The sequence below is a fragment of the Juglans microcarpa x Juglans regia genome, chromosome 7S (assembly GCF_004785595.1).
Source record: "Juglans microcarpa x Juglans regia isolate MS1-56 chromosome 7S, Jm3101_v1.0, whole genome shotgun sequence".
Classification (NCBI taxonomy): Eukaryota; Viridiplantae; Streptophyta; class Magnoliopsida; order Fagales; family Juglandaceae; genus Juglans; species Juglans microcarpa x Juglans regia.
In genome coordinates, this window is record NC_054607.1 from 19668200 (window position 1) to 19687907 (window position 19708).

General features: G+C 39.0%; 1 long non-coding RNA gene across 1 annotated transcript; it reads left to right on the forward strand.

Annotated features, from left to right (window-relative positions):
• The first annotated feature begins 2132 nt into the window (after positions 1–2132).
• LOC121241561 lies at positions 2133–4730 on the forward strand. Its single transcript, XR_005935739.1, has 3 exons — positions 2133–2143; positions 2765–2771; positions 4462–4730. It is a non-coding gene; the product is annotated as an uncharacterized LOC121241561 (long non-coding RNA).
• The last annotated feature ends 14978 nt before the right edge of the window (positions 4731–19708 follow it).

Sequence of the window (19708 nt, forward strand, 5' to 3'; positions counted from 1 at the left end):
CGGCAATTCGTTCCCTTGGAAGTCTTAGAGTCTGTAGCAGCCCCGGTGATTGGTGGTAGTGACCACGTAAGGGCCTTCCCATTAGGGGCCTAACTTTCCCTCATCTAGCGTTGTTGTTCTTGTCTCTTTGAGTACGAGAATCTTCGACCTTGAATATTCTCTGGCGCACCCGCTTGTTGAAGCATGGCTCAGCCCTCCTTTTGTTGGCCACGGTTCTTATCTCGACCTCCAGTTTGACTTCTTCCAACAAATCAAGTTGTTCCTCGAGACTCCTATCATTGGATTCCTGCTCGAAGTGCTGAACTTTGTAGGTGGAGATTTCTATCTCTATTGGCAGCATCGTCTCGTTGCCATAAGTGAGGGTGAAAGGAGTTTCCCTCGTCAGCCTTTTCACTGTGACCCGGTAGGCCCACAAGACAACAGGAAGTTCTTCTGCCCACGCCCCATTTCTGTTGTTAAGCCACTTCTTGAGCAATCCCATCGTTGTTTTGTTGGTCGCCTCTACTTGCCTGTTAGGCTGGGGCTGCCCCTGAGATGAGTACCAGAACTCAATTCCCGATTTTTGGCACGAATTATGGTAGTGATAGTGCGCAGGATGCCAAATCTACAAACCACCATATTCCATAGGAATCACGTGATGTTGTTCGCCATGATGGTTGCTAAGGCCTTGGCCTCAGCCCACTTGGTGAAGTAGCCCACAGCTACCACCACAAACTTTACTCCTCCCTTGCTAAGGGGAAGTGGGCCAACCAGGTCAGTTCCCCACTGGACGAAAGGCCAAGGTGAAGTGATCGACGTCAATTCTTCTAGCGGGCAGTGTGGCACCTTAGCATATTCTTGGCACTTTTGGCATTTTTGCGCATACTCCTTGACATCTCGTAAGGCTCGAGGCCAATAATACCCCACCTCAGTACCTTTCTGGGTAGCACCTTTCCTCGAGTGACTACCGCATATCTCTTCATGTATCTTTGCCAACACGTACTGTATTTCTTCAAGGGAGATGCACCTCAAGAGAAGCATCCAGTGGACCCTCTAGTACATAATTCCCTCGATTAGAATGTAGCTCGCTGCTCGGTTTATGATCTTTCTGGCCTCGTGCCTGTCCTCAAAAACCTCATTGGTATCCAAGTACTTGAGTATGTCCCCCACCCAATATGCGGCTTCGGGCGCTAGCTTATCCACTTTATGATTTTCTTCCATCGGCATCTGCTGAATCTAGAAGTATTTGAAATAAGGGCGCTTAGCTTCTACTAGTGCCAAGTATTTTTTTTTTTTTTTTGGCTCTTTACGGAAAAATCCTATCACACTTGATTGACCACAACTTGAGAGTTGACACATACTTCAATTTCGGCAGCACCCAAAGATCTAGCTACAACCAACCTCGAAAGCAGCTCTTCGTACTCTGCTTTGTTGTTCGTAGTTTTGAACGCCAATTTGATGACATAATTGTACTCCTCTCCTTCGGATGTAACGATATGTACCCCCACTCCCCCTATTGTCCGACAAGATGAGCCGTTTACGAAAACTTGCTAGGGCTTCGTGAGAGGTGCATGATCCCTTTCTGCCAGGAAACCAGTAAACTCGGCAACAAAGTCTACCAACACTTGCCCCTTGATGGTGTTTTGTGATGCATAGTGGATGTCAAATTCGCTCAGCTCTACTACCCAGTTCATGAGCCAGCCTGAGGCTTCCAGTTGTTGCAGCATTTTTTTCAGGGTAGTTTCTATGAGGACCCTTACTAGGTGAGCTTGGAAGTAAGAGCGTAGAACATTAGTGCGTGGTTACTACTAGCGCAAAGGCCAGCTGTTATATTGGGGGTATCTAGCTTCAGCCCCACAATATGCTCAGCTAGTGTAGTAAACCAGTCTCCGGACTCCGGACTCCTTCCTCTTCACGCACTAATGTTGAAGAGGCTACCTGGGGAGGAGACTACCAGGTACAGGGTCAACGTCTCCCCACCCCGAGGTTGGCTGAGGAGCGGGGGGCTTGTGAGGTACTTCTTGAGAGCCTCAAATGCTAGGTTGCACTCACCATCCCATACCTATGTCTTTTGCAAGACCTTGAAGAAAGGTAAGCACTTGTCGTTGGATCTTGACACGAACCTATTGAGAGTTGCCACTCGCTCGGCCAGCCTTTGCACCACGTTTATGTTTCAGGGTGGGGTCATGTTGAGGACGACCTCTATTTTCTCAGGGTTGGTTTCGATTCTGCGTTCTGACACTATGAATCCTAAGAACTTCCCCGATCTGACACTGAAGGTGCACTTTGTCAGGTTTAACTTCATCCAGTACTGACTTAGTATCGCGAAGGTCCCCCTCAGGTCATTCAGGTGTTGTTCCAGAGTCCCACTCTTAACCAACAGGTCATTCATGTAGACTTTCATGTTTCTTCCTATTTGATTTTTGAATATGCGATTGACCAGCTGCTGGTAGGTGGCACCTGCGTTCTTTAGCCCGAAAGGCATCGTCGTGTAACAATACATGCCACGATCGGTGATGAAAGAAGTCTTCTCTTTGTCCACAGGGTTCATGCGAATCTAGTTATATCCAGAATAGGCATACATGAAGCTAAGCATACGGTGGCCTGCCGTGGAGTCGAAAATTAGGTTGATGTGGGGAATTGGGAAGCGGGAAGCTGTCTTTCGGGCAGGCTTTGTTGAACTCGGTGAAGTCGAAGCACATTCTTCATTTTCCATTTGGCTTTTTTACGAGCACCACGTTGGACAGCGATTCTGAAGTGTGGGCTTCTCAAATGAATACATCAGCTAACAGGTGATCTACTTCCTCAGCTACGACGACGTTCTTTTCTACACTAACACTTCGACATTTCTGCCTAACTCCTTTGGCATTTAGGTCTACGCTAAAACTTTCTTGCAACTATGAGTTTCTTCACTCAGTCACAAAATTTGGTTCTAATTTGTATTGGAGAAGTATTACTAGTGGTCCTGTTTGTGATATATGTATATGTGTGTGTGTGTATATATATATATATATATATATAATATACTAATTAGGGAAAGGAACAAATGAAGATAGACCAGCATTGTGGATCTGTTCTAGGTGGTTTCCTTGCTGTGATGTGATTAAATTTAAAAGACAATAGTAATGAAGTTACTCGTTATAAATTTTGTTATATCTAGCACATTTTATAAGTGTATGGTTGTTATTTAAGTAATTGATAGAATAAATTACTTAAAATACGTTACATCAACAAATATGATTGAGAATGACATAATTTGCACTGAAAATTAATATTACTCAAAAAAACCCATATCTCTCTTTCAATATTATCTCAAATCATACTCCTAAAGAGTTTTGATACATACAAGCACTTTTAAATGTTCTTTGCATATTCAATTGATGTGATTGATTAAAATAATTATTTTATTTTAAAAATTGACGCAACCAATCACATTAGTATAGTGCGTAATGAATACGCAAAAGTGACTGCACTTAAAAATTTTATTCCCAAAAGTTTCCACTCTACCATCCAAAACCACCAATAATCATTTAACACTTGAACAAAAAATTAAAATTATATTAAAAATACGATTTAAAGAAATTTATAAGACTAGTAGCAACCCAACGACATAAGGCCGGAGATAAATGCGTTGGGAATGAAAAACTGAATGCGTCATGCTTTCCTATATGCAGTAAGGGCCACTGCCTTTTCTGTTCAAATGTATGACATATATTAGCATGCCTTTTCTTCAAACGTATGACATCAATGGACGACTGCTTAAATTTGTTTATATAAAAGCTGAGAATTATATTAAAGAGTTTTTTTTTTTTTTGGGCATATTATATATGTCATTTAGGTTGTTCATCCAATCCGACCCAAACCGAAATATATTATTCTAACTTGACTTGAAAATAATCGATTTTCAAAAAGGGAACTCCGAAATTTTCCATTAATCGATTAACCGAACTCGAAATCGCTTCATGAGAAGGAAACGAGTATTATGACCTATTTTATTTTTTTGGTTCTTTTTAAAGAATACAATCATATTCTTCCCTTTTAACACTGTAATTAACGTTCTTGACTCAATATTGTGTTTTTTTTAGGGGTTTCAAGGGTACAAAATAAAGAATCTACATTTCGAAAGCATGAAGCTTTCTTCCCTTCCTTTTCTTCTTCTTCTTCCTCTTCTTCTCTCCCTGGTTTATTCTGCTCTCACGTCTACCTTCTTCCCCAACTCTTGTCTCTTCTCTCTCTCCAATCCTCCCTCAAAGACCCTCTCCACCTTCCGTTAACTCTAATCCCGAAGGCAACATCCAAGTTTCGTGTTCTTGGTCAGGCATCAAATGCCACCCCAAAACCTCAGAAATCACCACCCTCGACCTCTCTCATCGCAATTTCTCCGGCATACTTCCACCAAAAATCCAGTACCCTTCAAGCTTAATCCACTTGAATCTGAGTGGTAACAACTTCGATGGACCTCTCCAACCAGCCATTTTCAAGCTACTAGAGCTCCGGACCCTAGATATCAGCCACAACTACTTCAATTCAACGTTTCCACTTGGGATTTCCAGGCTCAAGTTCTTGCACATCTTCGACGTGTACAGTAACAACTTCATTGGCTCACTTCCACATGACCTCATCCACCTTCGCTTCCTCGAGTAGCTTAACCTCAGTGGAAGCTACTTCAATGGTAGTATTCCCCCTAGCTATGGGGGTTTCTGGAGGCTCAAGTTTCTTGACTTGGTCGGGAACTTTTTGGATGGTCTACTACCACCATAGTTAGGCTTCTTGATACAACTCGAGCACATGGAGATTGGTTACAATGTACTCGAAAGTACTTAAGACACTTTTAACGCCAATCTCTCTGGCACACTTGCACTTGAGCTCAAAAAATTGACAAAGCTCGAGAGTTTGCTTCTCAGGTCAGATTGCGTATTGGTACTATATATATATATATATATATATATATATATATCAATTCTGCTATATACAGTCGCTAGCTACAGTCGCTGTGCAGTCGGTTGATGACGTGGCAGCTGCTGTTAATTTAAAAAAAAAAGAAAAAAATAGAGAGCTGTGGATTTCGGATTCCATTCCCATTTCATTTCTCCACTTCTCATCTTCTTCCTCTGATTTTCTTCAGCGATTTGTACTTCTCATCTTCAGCCAAGGAGTTCCAGCCGCGGAAAGATAGTCTGAAAGGTGATCTGCCAAATAATCCAGCCGTGGAACCAGTCTGATCTTCAGACCCATTAATCCCTCCAATCTCATCATCTTCAAAGTCCGGCTCATTGGCATTAACTGGAGCCAGTTTCATCTTAGCAAAATCCTCATCAGTCTCGGGATCGACCATGTATTTCATAGCATAAACTCTGTAGGGAATAAACGGCACAACTCTCAGGTAGCTCCGGAAATCGACATTTCTACAAGCATGCTCAGCGTGCCCATGAGGGAAGTAGAAGACCTTGGCATTGATTGAGGGCATTTGCACCATTCCACCAACGCTGCCATCCATAGTTGAGGATCTAAGCACTTTTCCACCTCCTTTAACTTCTCATTCATATCCATAAATATAATCATTTATTAGAAGAGAACCCAAGCCTATTTCTTATAGGAACCACAAATCGGCCTTCCTCTAAAAAGCATTTCTTCCCCAAGAAAAACAAACTCATTTATTAGATTTCATTTGACAATGAAGAAAAATATTGGATTTCATGATTAACAGATTTCTCCCAAACCCAGTTTTCAGATTTTGTCCAAGTAGCTCTTGTAAATCTTTTGGATCTCTTCCATTCGATCTTTGAACTCAAATTTTTTATCAATCTTCAGAGGCTTTAAACCTTGAACGTTGGTTGCAAACTCTGACTCTTCTTCTTCTAAAATAGTATGAAGTCCCCAGTTATTTGATTCCTCAGTTCCACCTTATGAGTGACAAATAAATACATCTTTATGAGTAATCTTTGTGACTGTTAATTAAGCATGAAGAACTATAGATCTAAAAAGAAGTGAAAAAATGGAGGAGAGGCTGAGCAGAGCATAGCTTGAGAGTCAATATGCAATAAAGTTTCGTGAGTTTAGATGGTTTTGAGGAGACTGCGCTTCGTGCGTAGAAGGTGTGAACGGAAACGCAGAGAGCATGAGAGAATTGAGGAGGGAAATTGAGGAGAGGAAAACTGAGGAAAACCTCAATACGGTGTGCTCCAATTTTTTGAAATGGTGCGTTTGCATTTTTCCACATCAGCGAGCATTTAATCACCGTTTACATGAGGCGCTTGTATTCAGCATTTTTCTATATATATATATATATTATATATATATATATAACGTTTTACCTTCTGCAGCATTTCTCCAAAAAAAAAAAAAAAGTGAATAAATAAATAAATCAAATTAAGGAGTTACAAAGATAATTCTATTTTTAGATAAGATACAAAGATAATTGAGATAAATTGAATTCACGTCCAACGTCTCACTTTTTAAATGACATTACTTATATGGTTATATTAAATCAGAATTGGGTTGAAACTAAATTCAACCTATTGGAAGATTTCATCGATTGTACCATATATACTATAAGAAAAAACTATTATTTATGATGCGAATTGAGAATAACTATTTATGATGCGAATGACTCATCTTGAAATGAAATGATCATTTTCGTTACAAATAGCTGACTACATATAAATATTTTTCTTGTATTGATATTAGAGAGAGAGAGAGAGAGATTTCAATTATCTACATGTTCAATTTATCAAGATTGCAATGGAATGTGGGAAATCTTATCCCTCCCAAGGCAAACATCAAATTCTTTCATAAGTGGAAATTTCTATTTTTTCTCATTCATCTTAGAATGCAGATCATTCTTATCAAGGTTTTGATTTTAGAACATTGAATGAATTAATACATATTATGTAATAAGTTGCATGCACTGGTTTTTTTAACCTTGACGTGCATGCCTAGGGATTATTGGACCAAAAGCGTCTCCAGGCTCCAGCGCCTTATATCTGCCTAGATTTTAAATAAAATTAAATAAAATATATCTATCTTTCTTCAAATGGTAAAGAATATTTAAATTAAATGCTTATTTATAGAGAATCTTTGGAAATAACAAACGAATCTGATCAACTAGCTAGACCAAGATATATATATATATATATATATATATATATATATATATATATATATAATCCCTTCCTTTAGGAAGCAAGAGATAAAAAAGAATCCAATTGAAACCTCCAATATAATATTACCACAAAAATTAAGAACAAAGGAGATTCTTCCTTTTTAAATCCAACACTCAATACGACTCGAAGATGATACTCAACATGACATGCCTTAATTTGTTCTTAATTTAAAAACCCTATTGAGAAATTACCTGGAAACTTCTACTTATTTATTTTATTAGAAATCTTTTACGCATGCTAGATAGGAATCCGAAATGTAGGCAAAATAAGAAAATAACACTTGTATGAATAAAAAATAATAAGAAAAATTCTACTCATCATCTCTGCACTATAGACCACACATGATTTTTTAATTTTTTTTTAATTTTTTCTCCTTACCAAATGCATGTTGTATAGATAATGAGTAGAAGAACTCAATTAATTTAGGAGGAATAAAACAAAAAAAAATTAAAATAAGTGTGGTGTGTTGGATGATAAGTAGCAAAATCGTACATAAAATATATATATAAAAAGTAGTAGCATTTATCTTTAGGAGCTTTGCTACCCATGCATCATCCTTACATACCACACATCCAACTTATTTTTATTTTTTTATTTTATTCTTCTTAAACTTATTGAATTCTTCTACTCACCATCTATATATCACATATTTGGTAAGAGAAAAAATAAAACAAAGTGTGGTAGATAGAGATGATAAGTAGCAAAGTTGATCTTATCTTTACTCTGCGTGAATATATATTGTCCTATGTACGTATGCCGGTCATGCTTTTACGAGAATAAAGTAATGTTGTAACACATCAATAGAAGACTTAAATTACATGGTCTATTTTCTAAAAAGATTAGTCAATGATACAATTGAAGTCTGATTTAAACTTTACAAAAAGTAAAAAATTTTCTTTTTTAAATAATGTGAGATTTCATATACCACCTATTATAACGCTTAACACGTGGTGTATCACAAATGTCACATGGGAAAGCACATGGAGAAGAGAAAATCCGAAGAAAAATCAGAAGACCGAAGATGCCAAATAAGCGTGGAATCATGGGAGAAACTGTTCTGTTTTGTAGTGGGTTCGATGCGTTGGAATAGGTTCTTGAAGGCGAAAAAGTACGTATCCCAATTTTATGAAATCTTGCAGTGGAACGATTCGGCCGGAGAGAAGGCTCTCCACGATGCAAAGACTCGGTTTTGGCTAAAGTTGAATCGCCTCCCATGCAACATGATTCCCATGCCCTGTTCAGATCTTTGCATCGATGATCATATCGATTGGGATCCCAAGATTGATCCCCATCTTTTGAAAGGCATGGAAGTTGCTGTCGACGAAGTACTACTGGAATTAGCAGATGAGGCGAACGAGCAAGAGAATACTAATTTTTCAGGTTTGTAATATTAAATATTTTAACATGAATATTAATAATTAAATCTTCGATTTTTTATGGTCCACGATAATAAAACAAAAACAGTTAGAAAATGTACTGTTATGTGGGTTCCCTCCTATATGGAGGATGGCCCATGTGGGATTAAACCCACATGGAAAGAGGGTTTAGACCCAATTTAATTAGATTTATTAAAACCTAAGTGCTGCTGCTTCTATTAGTAGAAAAAGAGTGTGAAAAACGTGTGAGAAAAGAAAAAGACAAAGAGGCTGTCAAAGACAGAGCAGGTCGTACAGTTTCCATCAAACTTGTCGATCTGCGTTGTCTGTGATCCGATTGAACTGAAATTTTGCAGACACGTTCACGACTCAAGGCTCTACAATTGGACGGTGGAGATGGAATTTAGAGCAGTCTTTCTGGTGTTCATAGCCGTGAACAGTACCGCATCTTCTTTGGTGAAATCTCTTCATCACATTGTTTGGTTGCCAAGAAAGTATTTTTCTTGAAATTATTGTTGATTATATGCCTCTAGTGTAATCTAGAGAGAACATTTGTGTACACATCATTGTTGATAGTGGAAGGTTTAACTGAACTAGGTCCTGTGGTTTTTCCCTTTACTTTGAAGGGTTTTCCACGTAAAAATTCTTAGCTCTTTGTGTGTGTGATTTTGTCTTAGATTATTCTCTATTAAATTACTTTCTAACAGATTCACACAAAGTGTGAGAGTATTATATCCGTTGTTTGATAATTGTTTTGGTTATTCCAATTCATTGTTAAGATTTCTCCCAACACATACCTCCTTTCATTACAATTTGATAGAGAATCTGACCTGACTATGAAATAAGGATCACCCTAACAACTTTACCTCCGAATATCTCCGGATGACTAGAGGCATAATGATATTGTAGGTGAGACCTCTTAATCTCTCAATACTATTTATTGACATTTGGTCATAAAAAAATCTAGAGACTTTATGTCCCAATGTGATTAGATACAGAGTTAATCTTATTTCATTGGAGTTAATCTTATCCTATTATGACTCATCAATTAGTGAAAATTATTGAACTATTCTAAACCCATCAGGATATAGATGTGTGGGACATAGAGTTTAAATAAAACTCTTACACATAATTCTTGGCAGCCAATTAGTTTTGTGCTTTTGGAGGTGCTATGTACTGTTTGATTAGCTCTTTCAGTCAAATAGAAATATTAATAACCGAGATTCCTCCTATACGTTGATCGATATTATTGATACAGCATACACCTTGATTTTGGATTAATTTTTGTATGGTGAATGTGTTTATTTATAATCATGTACATTATCTTTTTCTGAAAAGGAAATTAATAATTTAATAGCTAAGTTTCCCCGAACCAGGTAAGAAACTAGCTAGTCTCAACGATGTCTCAATCGTACTCCTTATCAGTTTTTCCCGTGTGGTTTGGCGTGTACTGTGTTCTAGGTTTGAATCCGAGTATGAATTTACCTTACCTTTTTAGTATTAGTCGCTTAAGCCTTAATGATTCATTAAATTCCCTAATGAGATTTGAGGGAATACTCTGAACTTCTCGCCATCTAAGCATCTCATGTTTGATTTCTAACGGATAGGATGTTACTATATATAGTCACGTTTAGGAGAACTCCTTGATCCTATCCTATTATATCTAGCAAAAAATAAAAAATAAAAAATGAGTCTCAAGTGAGAGAGACAAAAACACTTAAAATAGTCTTTATCGTATTTATTGAGCATTTTTAATATTATATAAAAAGAACCCCACATTTACAGTTTTTTCCTACCTATGTTCTTTGATTCATTATTACGTACAACGATAATTCTTTTATTCTTTTTCGGTAGATAATTGCAGTACATTTTTCCCCCATATTCATTGATCGGCCTTTAACCTGATTGAAACAGTACTGATTGAACCTGCTTTGCATGACATGTAACGTTTGTCACACGAACCAAATCCTCATCTTGGCACATCCCATTGCACTCGTGGGGGCGTTCTTAGTGAAGAGGGTCGCAAACTAGCCGAGTTACATAGCTAGTTCATGGAGAGCAACGTGACTGACGGAACATATGGATGCATGCATGCATATGCAGATTCCAGTCAAACCATAACATCATGATCATGCATATTTCCATGTTCATAAATCCACGTCGATGCTGGGTTGAGATTCTTCTTTCTCGGTTTGTGTTTAAGGTAGACTAGGTAATGAGTGATCAGATCACGTCAAAGAACTTGGAAGAAGTGTATAGCTATTTCCCAACGGGAAGCTGAGGGTTTCTCATCTGTTTCCAATTGAAATCTGGATTATGAAGACATCGATACAAGTCCCCTGTTGTTGATGCCATTGCCAAACCGGGTTTATGAGGACACTGCAAAGATACACCGCTAGAAGGGCGAAGTTGATCATGGCGGTTGGTTCCTTTACAGACTCAAGCTGAGGACCATTAGCTGAGTAGAAAACAAATCCCTCTGCTCTCTTTATTGCCATGGAAAAATCCAGTGGCTTCATTCATCATCTCTCTCTTTGGAAGTCTGTCTCTGGGTTTTGTTACGGGCCTGCAGGATATTAAGACATCTCACGTAGCTATGCACCAGCCACAGAGCAGTTCTTTGTGCATACCCAACTCACGTAGCTGTGCACCAGCAGAGTACCATGATCACCAGAGCAGTCCGTTGCATATCTCCGGCTCACGTAGCTGAGCACCAACAGAGTACCATTACATGCTCTGCATCAACAGAAAGCACTATTGCTGTCCTGCACATATAGCCAATGATTCTTCACAGCCACCTGTCAATATTTGAGTGGCACACTTTGTAAAGTTTGTTATAGAATACACGCTATAAATAGACACTCGGATGTACACAGAATCATTCATTTTGAAAAAGAAATGAGATACTTTTCCTATGTATTCATTACCGATATTATGTATGGACTTTTCTCAAACATTTTCAGGAGAGGCCATGGAAGTAAGGGGACGTGAATCCCCTTCGAACCCCTCCTCCCCTTTGAACCCCTCCTCCATTCTCAACGCTGCTACACACTGTGTTACTATTAAACTCACTATTCAGAACTTTCCTCTATGGAAGGCACAGATTGTGCCTTTCCTCAAGGGCCACCAACTTTTCGGCTATGTGGATGGCTCTATCCCATCTCCCACTGCCTTTATTGATGGCAAAATCAATCCCGAACATACCCGATGGGTATTACAAGATCAGCTCCTTATCTCTGCCATTAACTCTTCTCTCTCCGAGTCCTTTCTTGCACAAGTGTTGGACTACACTACATCTCATGAAGTCTGGACAACCCTTCAAAATATCTTCCAAGCTCAATCCACTGCTCATGTTTTTCACACTCATTATCAGCTTGCTACCCTTAAAAAAGGCACTGAGTCAATTTCGGATTACTACAACAAAGCAAAAACTCTTGCCTCCTCCCTCAGTGCAGCCGGTCACACCCTTACTGATCATGAGTTCTCTGTTTATCTTCTTGCGGGACTTGGAACCGATTATGAATCCATGGTTACCTCTCTCACTACACGGCCTGATCCTCTCTCTCCACATCAGATCTACAGCTATCTACTTAATCACGAATCCCGCTTATCTCATCAAAATCAATCTTTACTCGCGGGTTCTTCTTTCTTTGCAAATAATACTGTTACTCGAGCACCTTCCTTGTTGGGTCAACCTCCTCGAGGTGGACGACATGGTGGTGGTGGGGGGGGGGGGGGGGGGGGGGGCGTCGTGGGCGAAATGGTGGTCGAAACAATAGTCGTGGTGGTTTCTTCTCCAACTATTTCTCAAATCGCAATGATCCTCGCCCCATTTGCCAGCTCTGTCAAAAGCCAGGTCACACAGTTATTCTCTTGCTATCAACGTTTCAACCAGGCTTTCCAAGCTCCTCCACCAGGTTCTTTGACTGCCAACTACACTCATCTCCCCACTCCCACATCCCCTTCATCCACCTGGTTTCCCGACACGGCTGCAACCAATCATTTCACCCCTGATCTCTCAGCTCTCAATTTAGACTCAGTGTCCTATCAAGACTCTGACCAAGTGAGCATCGGAGATGGCTCTTCCCTCCCAATACAGAATGTTGGTTCGGCTCAGTGGAGTTCTCCCTCTGGCAATTTTCTTCTCACTAATCTTCTTCATGTCCCATTAATTTCTCGCAATTTACTTTCTGTTAGACAGTTTTGTCTTGATAACAAAGTTTTCTTTGAGTTTCACTCTGATTTTTTTCTTGTGAAGGATTCCCATTCCCAGGCGGTGCTTCTTCGAGGGCCAGTTGAGAACGGACTCTACACTTTACCTTCCACATTTGCTTCACCTGCTTCCAGATCATTCTCTCCTCAAGCTCATCTCGGCACACGAACCTCTCCTTTGCTTTGGCACCAGCGATTAGGACACCCATCATCCCGCATCACTCAACTGACTCTCCAACTCTCCAACGATTTCATCTCCCTACTACATCTCGTTCAGCAATTCCTCCATGTTCAGCATGTTTTCAGGCCAAGGCTCATGCCCTTCCCCATCCCTTATCCCCCTCAAGGTCCACTAGGCCTTTTAAACTTCTTTTTTTAGATGTTTGGGGCCCCGCCCCTGTTTTGTCTACTAAGGGTTGTCTCTATTATCTTTCAATATTAGATGACTTCTCTAAGTATCTTTGGCTATTTCCCATGAATGTTAAATCGGATGTTTCTATGATTGTCATTGCCTTTCTTCAGTTTGTCCATAATTCCTTCTCGTGTAATGTTACCTCTGTACAAACTGATGGAGGTGGGGAATTTCACCCTCTTCGTCTTATTTTTCAAAAAAATGGAATTACTCACCGTCTTACTTGTCCTCATTCCCACTCTCAAAATGGAAGTATTGAGAGACGACATAGACATATTGTCGAAACTGGATTATCTCTTCTCTCTCATGCTTCCATGCCTCTTAAATATTGGGCTGAGTCCTTTTTAACCGCCACATATTTAATTAATCATATGCCAACTCCTGTCCTAAAAAATTAATCTCCTTTTGAAATTCTCATGGGCCATGCCCCTGATTATTCTTTTCTTCGGGTTTTTGGTTCCGCTTGTTGGCCCAACTTAAGACCTTTTAATCGACACAAATTGGACTTCCACTCTCAAATGTGTGTTTTCATGGGTTATAGCCCAAACCACAAAAGCTATAAGTGTCTCCATCTTCCCTCGGGTCGGGTTTATATCTCAAGAGACGTCATCTTTAATGAACAATTTTTTCCTTTTAAGCCCAACCCCACTGACCCGTCTCCCTCATCGTCCAGCCAAACACCAGCCTCTACTTTCTCTCTTATCTCTTTACCCACGGTCCAAAACCTTGGCCCATCCTCCACTCTATCTACCTCGCCCAATGTCTCCCAGCCCACTTCCCCCACTTCAATTGAGTCAAACCCTAACTCTTCATCTCCTACCTCTACCGACACTACCCATTCTTTATCTGCCGTGCCTCCATTAGGTAACCCTCCAATCTTGCATCTTCACTTTCTTTTTCACCCTCCTCTCACCCGATTCAGCTTCACCCCATGACCACACGGTCTCGCACCAATACACTTTGTCCTCGTGTGCGAACCGATGGCACTGTTCCGTGGCCCTCCAAACGACCATCTGCGTCACTCACCACCTCACATACCTCCTCCTCCTCATTCCTCACGGCCGCTATACCTGAAGAACCCTCTTCCTTTTCCGAAGCCAACAAACACTCAGAATGGCGAACTGCCATGGCTAAGGAATTTCGTGCTCTTCTCCTCAATCAAACCTGGGAACTTGTTCCTCCCAATCCCAAACTCAATATTCTTGGGTCCAAATGGGTTCTCAAAACTAAGAGAAAAGCTGATGGAACCCTTGAACGCCGTAAAGCACGGCTCGTGGCCAAGGGATTTCATCAGCAATCGGGCGTTGATTTTACTGAAACCTATAGCCCTGTCATTAAGCCAGTCACCATTCGTCTTCTTCTCTCCATTGCCGTAACCTCAAAATGGCCTCTTCATCAACTTGATGTGCAGAGTGCGTTCTTACACGGGAACCTCGAAGAAGCAGTGTTTATGCAACAACCGCCAAGTTTCGTTAATCCTGATTTTCCTTCACATATATGTAAGTTGAAAAAATCTCTTTATGGCTTGAAACAAGCCCCTAGGGCTTGGTTTGCAAAATTATCAGATAAGTTAATTTCTCTAGGATTTGTTGCTTCTCAGTCTGACCCTTCCTTGTTTATGTTGAACACTGACTGTGATTGCATTTATATTCTCATTTATGTTGATGATTTAATAGTCACTGGGTCAAGTACGAAACTCATCTCTAATTTCATTCATTCCTTAAGTGTTCATTTTCCTGTTAAGGATTTGGGTCCACTTCATTATTTTCTAGGCATTGAAGTCACTAGGGATTCTTCTGGATTATATCTTTCTCAATCTAAATACATCAATGATCTGCTGCACCGCACCAACATGCACTTGTCCAGACCTGTTACTACTCCTATGTCCTCTTCCATCAAACTTACGTCTATTGATGGCAGTACATTCAAAGATCCACAACTTTATCAAAGTGTTGTAGGTAGTATACAATACCTCTCATTCACCAGCCCTGATATCTCCTTTGCTGTAAACAAAGTCTGCCAGTTTATGCACTGCCCTTGGGTACCTCACTGGCAAGCTGTAAAAAGGATCCTTCGTTACCTTCGCCAAACCCCTCATCTTGGCTTACATCTTTCTTCTTCCTCATCCTTTAAAATTTCAGCCTTTTCCGATGCTAACTGGGCAGGATGCCCTGATGATCGCAAGTCTACTGGGGTTTTTGTATTTATTTTGGCAGTCATCTTGTTTCTTGGGGGTCAAAAAAACAAGCTACTATTGCTCGGTCTTCCACTAAAGCCGAGTACAAATCAGTAGCAAACACAGCTTGTGAAATACTGTGGTTGCAGAACTTGATCAAAGAACTTGGTCTGTTTTTAACTCACCCCCTACACTGTGGTGCGATAATCTAGGCGCCACCTATCTGTCTGTGAATCCGGTTCTTCATTCTCGAACCAAACATGTAGAACTTGACTTTCACTTTGTTCGGGAAAGAGTTGCAGCAAAAACACTACAAGTATCCTTCATCTCCAGTAGGGATCAAATAGCAGATGTCATGACTAAGCCCCTGTCATCAACACGGTTCCAGTTGTTACGATCAAGTCTCACTTTGATCTCAGTGCCACTTGACTCGCGGGAGGGTATTAAGACATCTCACGTAGCTGTGCACCAGCCACAGAGCAGTTCTTTGTGCATACCCAACTCACGTAGCTGTGCACCAACAGAGTACCATGATCACCAGAGCAGTCCGTTGCATATCTCCAGCTCACGTAGCTGAGCACCAGAAGAGTACCATTACATGCTCTGCATCAATAGAAAGCACTATTGCTGTCCTGCACATATAGCCAATGAATCTTCACAGCCACCTGTCAATATTTGAGTGGCACACTTTGTAAAGTTTGTTATAGAATACACTCATAAATAGACACTCAGATGTATACAGAATCATTCATTTTGAAAAAGAAATGAGATACTTTTCCTATGTATTCATTACCGATATTATGTATGGACTTTTCTCAAACATTTCTTGTGCATTCTTCTTCTCTTTGTTCAAACACAGGTAACGTGTCTCGGAGCGAGTTTGAATCTTGAGTTTCTCCCAAATCTCTAAGGGGCTTGTGAAGTAAAGAAGACTTCCACGAATTTCTTTAGAGATCGAATTCATTAGCCAGTACAAAACCAAGTTGTTTGCCCTAAGCCAAGCAATTCAAAGTGTCTGATTCTCAGAAGATGGTTGAGATAAGCTACCATCAATAAAGGCAATCTTGTTCTTCACTGTAAGTGCGATAGAGACAGAGCGACTCCGTGCTACATAATTCTCTCCAGTAAAGATTTTAGAGACCAACAAAGCACCTAGATTATCAGATGGATGCAAGAAATAAAAGCTTGAAGAATCATCAGAAGGATTCATTCTTGGAGTAGAAGAACTCAAAGAATTTGGGATAGGAGGATTAGAATTAGAATTAGATTCTGCCATAAAAGTAGACAGAGAAATCAAGGTTGCAGGGAAACTTTATACACGATGATACCATGTAAAATTGCTAAGAAAAAGAGAGAACTTTGCTTCTTCTCATTAACTGAATGAAAAATTACTTCAATGAATAAAACTGTACAAAGTATCCTATTTATACAACTTGAGATACAATCAAGTAAGTTATTCTGAGGCTAACTAACTTAACCGTCAAGCTGGATTAGGAATTAATAAAGTCCCTTGTTTGGCTTCTCGGGATTTCCTTTCCAATTCTTTGATGTGGTTTTCTATATTCCAACACTGAGAAAGACATTTTGCATGTAATATTCACTTTCTTTCTTTTCACTACTAAATCCATCCACTCTGATTGCTTCAATTAGTGAGGAATTCAAGATAAAGAAATTGGATTTATCCTTTTATCCATTTTTTTTTTTTGGCGAAGCTCCCCAATATTATTTTGACTTGCTTTTGTAAATTAAGAAGAAAAATTCATGGAAAAGAAAGTTTCGTTTTTCTTTTCTTTGTTATTGTTAACAGCTGTATAAAAATATATATATTAACACACCCAATTTTTAGCTTCTGTTTGATCGCTTGGAAAGTAGGGAAAACATAAAATCTTGTTATGTCAAACCACTCTTTTTTAAAAATTGAAAATTGAAAATCTTCATTCCTCTATTTTTTTCTTTATTCTTTGAAGTAGACTTTATCAAGCTACATGCCTGAATTGCAAATTATAGTGCAATGAGGACCGCTGTCAATGATGGACCGTACTTCTTCTCCACCCATGCTTCCTTCTCCATGAATGACATGAGCAATTGCTTCTTGTCATCGACATGATAACCCATTTAACTACAAAACACGGTGCTAGTAAACACAAGGCAATTGCAGCTATTTCCCGTTATTGAGATTACGTATTGAGCCCCCAGCCGATTTGATTTGTGCTCAATACCAATGAGATGATCATCTTAGGGTGTGTCAATGGATGCCCCAAAAGTATGGGGTTTGAAAATGCATAGTGCAGTACACAATCTCCATAGTCTTTTACTTTGCAGTCAATCAAATGATGGAAGGACAAGCGCGCAATGTCTATCTATAACATCGGCGAAAAAGAGAGGTGGTGTTTGCCCATTATGGGCTATGCCAAGTACTTCTTTTTAAGACAATATGCTTCTGAGTGAAGTCAAGTTTCTGGTACTCTTGTTAGCAATCTTCCTTGTTGATGGTATTTTGAACGACTTCAATCTTCCCATTTCCTTCTCTTCTCATTTACTTGACTCTTGTACAGCTGCAGAATATATCTGCTAATGTAGTTGTGTATGGTTGTTTTTCTTACATCATCATGTCATGATTGTAATCATCTATTTAAGGGATAAGCTATGTTAGGGTAATGATCTATTTTATGATAATTTAAAAGTGTGCATTAAAAAAGAAAGAGGTGCTACTGATCTTTGGTCTATGCATATCAAAAGAAGCAAAGATTAAGCCACACAAAATATAAAAGATTTTGATCTTCATGGCCTTTTGAATTTGAGCAGACTGGAGGAATAAATGACCCCACCAGAATATGGAAAAAGGTGATGCCTTACCATTCTTGATGTCACCTTGGGTTCATTATGGGTTGGTTATGTCCATTGATCTCTAATTTCTTTTTTCATTTGTTTTCTCCACAACAGTACTCGATCAAAAGAAAAAAATTGCTTTTCTCTGGCCTCAACGAACAACTAGTTCTTCTTGATTTTCATGTTAAAATAATATTTCAGTCCTTACATCTTGAAATACCAACTATTAGAGTGATAATTCTGTGATTAGAACTTCAAACTCTTTCAAATTTTGCTTGAATTATTAAATCAAAATAATTTCTGCACTTACCGTGCCTTTCGTGGGAAATATATGGCACGTACGACCTGTTATTTTGTCCTTTTTTGTTTCGCCATTACATTTTGGTGGATAGATATGGCTGCACATTGAGAAGTTAGATATGGAGGTATTGAAGGTTGCGTATGGGTAGTGAAGTATTTTCAGATATTCTGTAAATAGTAGTAAAAAAATAATTAATAGTAGTGAATAATATTGAAAAATAATAATAAAATAATGAATAATAGTAAAACATTCTCTTTTGGATGTTCATGCTCTCTTTTGGAAAGCCGTTTGCTATGATTTATTCGGATAGGGAAACAAATCAGAATGAGTTGAGACATTACTGGAAAGTAGGAGTGTCAAATCGAGTTAACGGATCGTGTTAGTGTTGTGTCAATACATGTACATTATACTTAATGGGTCAACCTGAACATGATTCGTTAAGGATTTCATGTCAAAATCTCAAACCCTCACACGACCCATTAAGATAATGGGTTGACACGACAAGCACTACAAGAAAAATAGACTTTTGTGGCCATTTAATTACGACGAAAAGACTATTTGTGACCAAAACATACTCATTTTAGCTGTAAATAGTCATTTCGCTAGAATTAACTGGCCACAAATAATCAGTTTTCTTGTAGTGACGACACGACCCGTTTTGACCCGTTAGTGAATACGACCCGTTTTTATTACTATTCACTACTATTCAATATTCGATTCATGAAACATGAACATTTAAGATTTCTCTTGGGGTGTTGGGCATCAAATCTGGATATTTGTAGATGGCCAAAACAAAAAATGCAAAAGAAAAAAGTGAGCCATTACTTGAGTTACCTTTACGTTCTATTGGCTACAAAAGAAAAGAGCCAAAGATTTATCAGATATATGTCATAGTACTAACTAATAGATTAAAGTTCACATGTAACATGTTGAAGCGTAAAAACTACCTTGTTGTTCAAAAATTATAGCCCTCCTTTAAAGAGCACAATGCTTTAGGAAAGTGAGTTTGAGCATCGATCATTATTCTTTTGTACACCTTTTGCTTTTCAGTCTTATTCTAAATTGTGCATTTCTATCCTTTTTTTTTTTCCATGTAAAAATCATTATTCCCTTAAACTACCACTTTCTTTTTTAACAATATGACCATGTAATTATTGATATTATTGTTTAACCCTTTGATTTAAAACATAGATTGGAAATCTAATCCCTTGTTTATAAAATTGTATCAAGGTATTGCAAGTTATAGTCTTAATTAGTTAT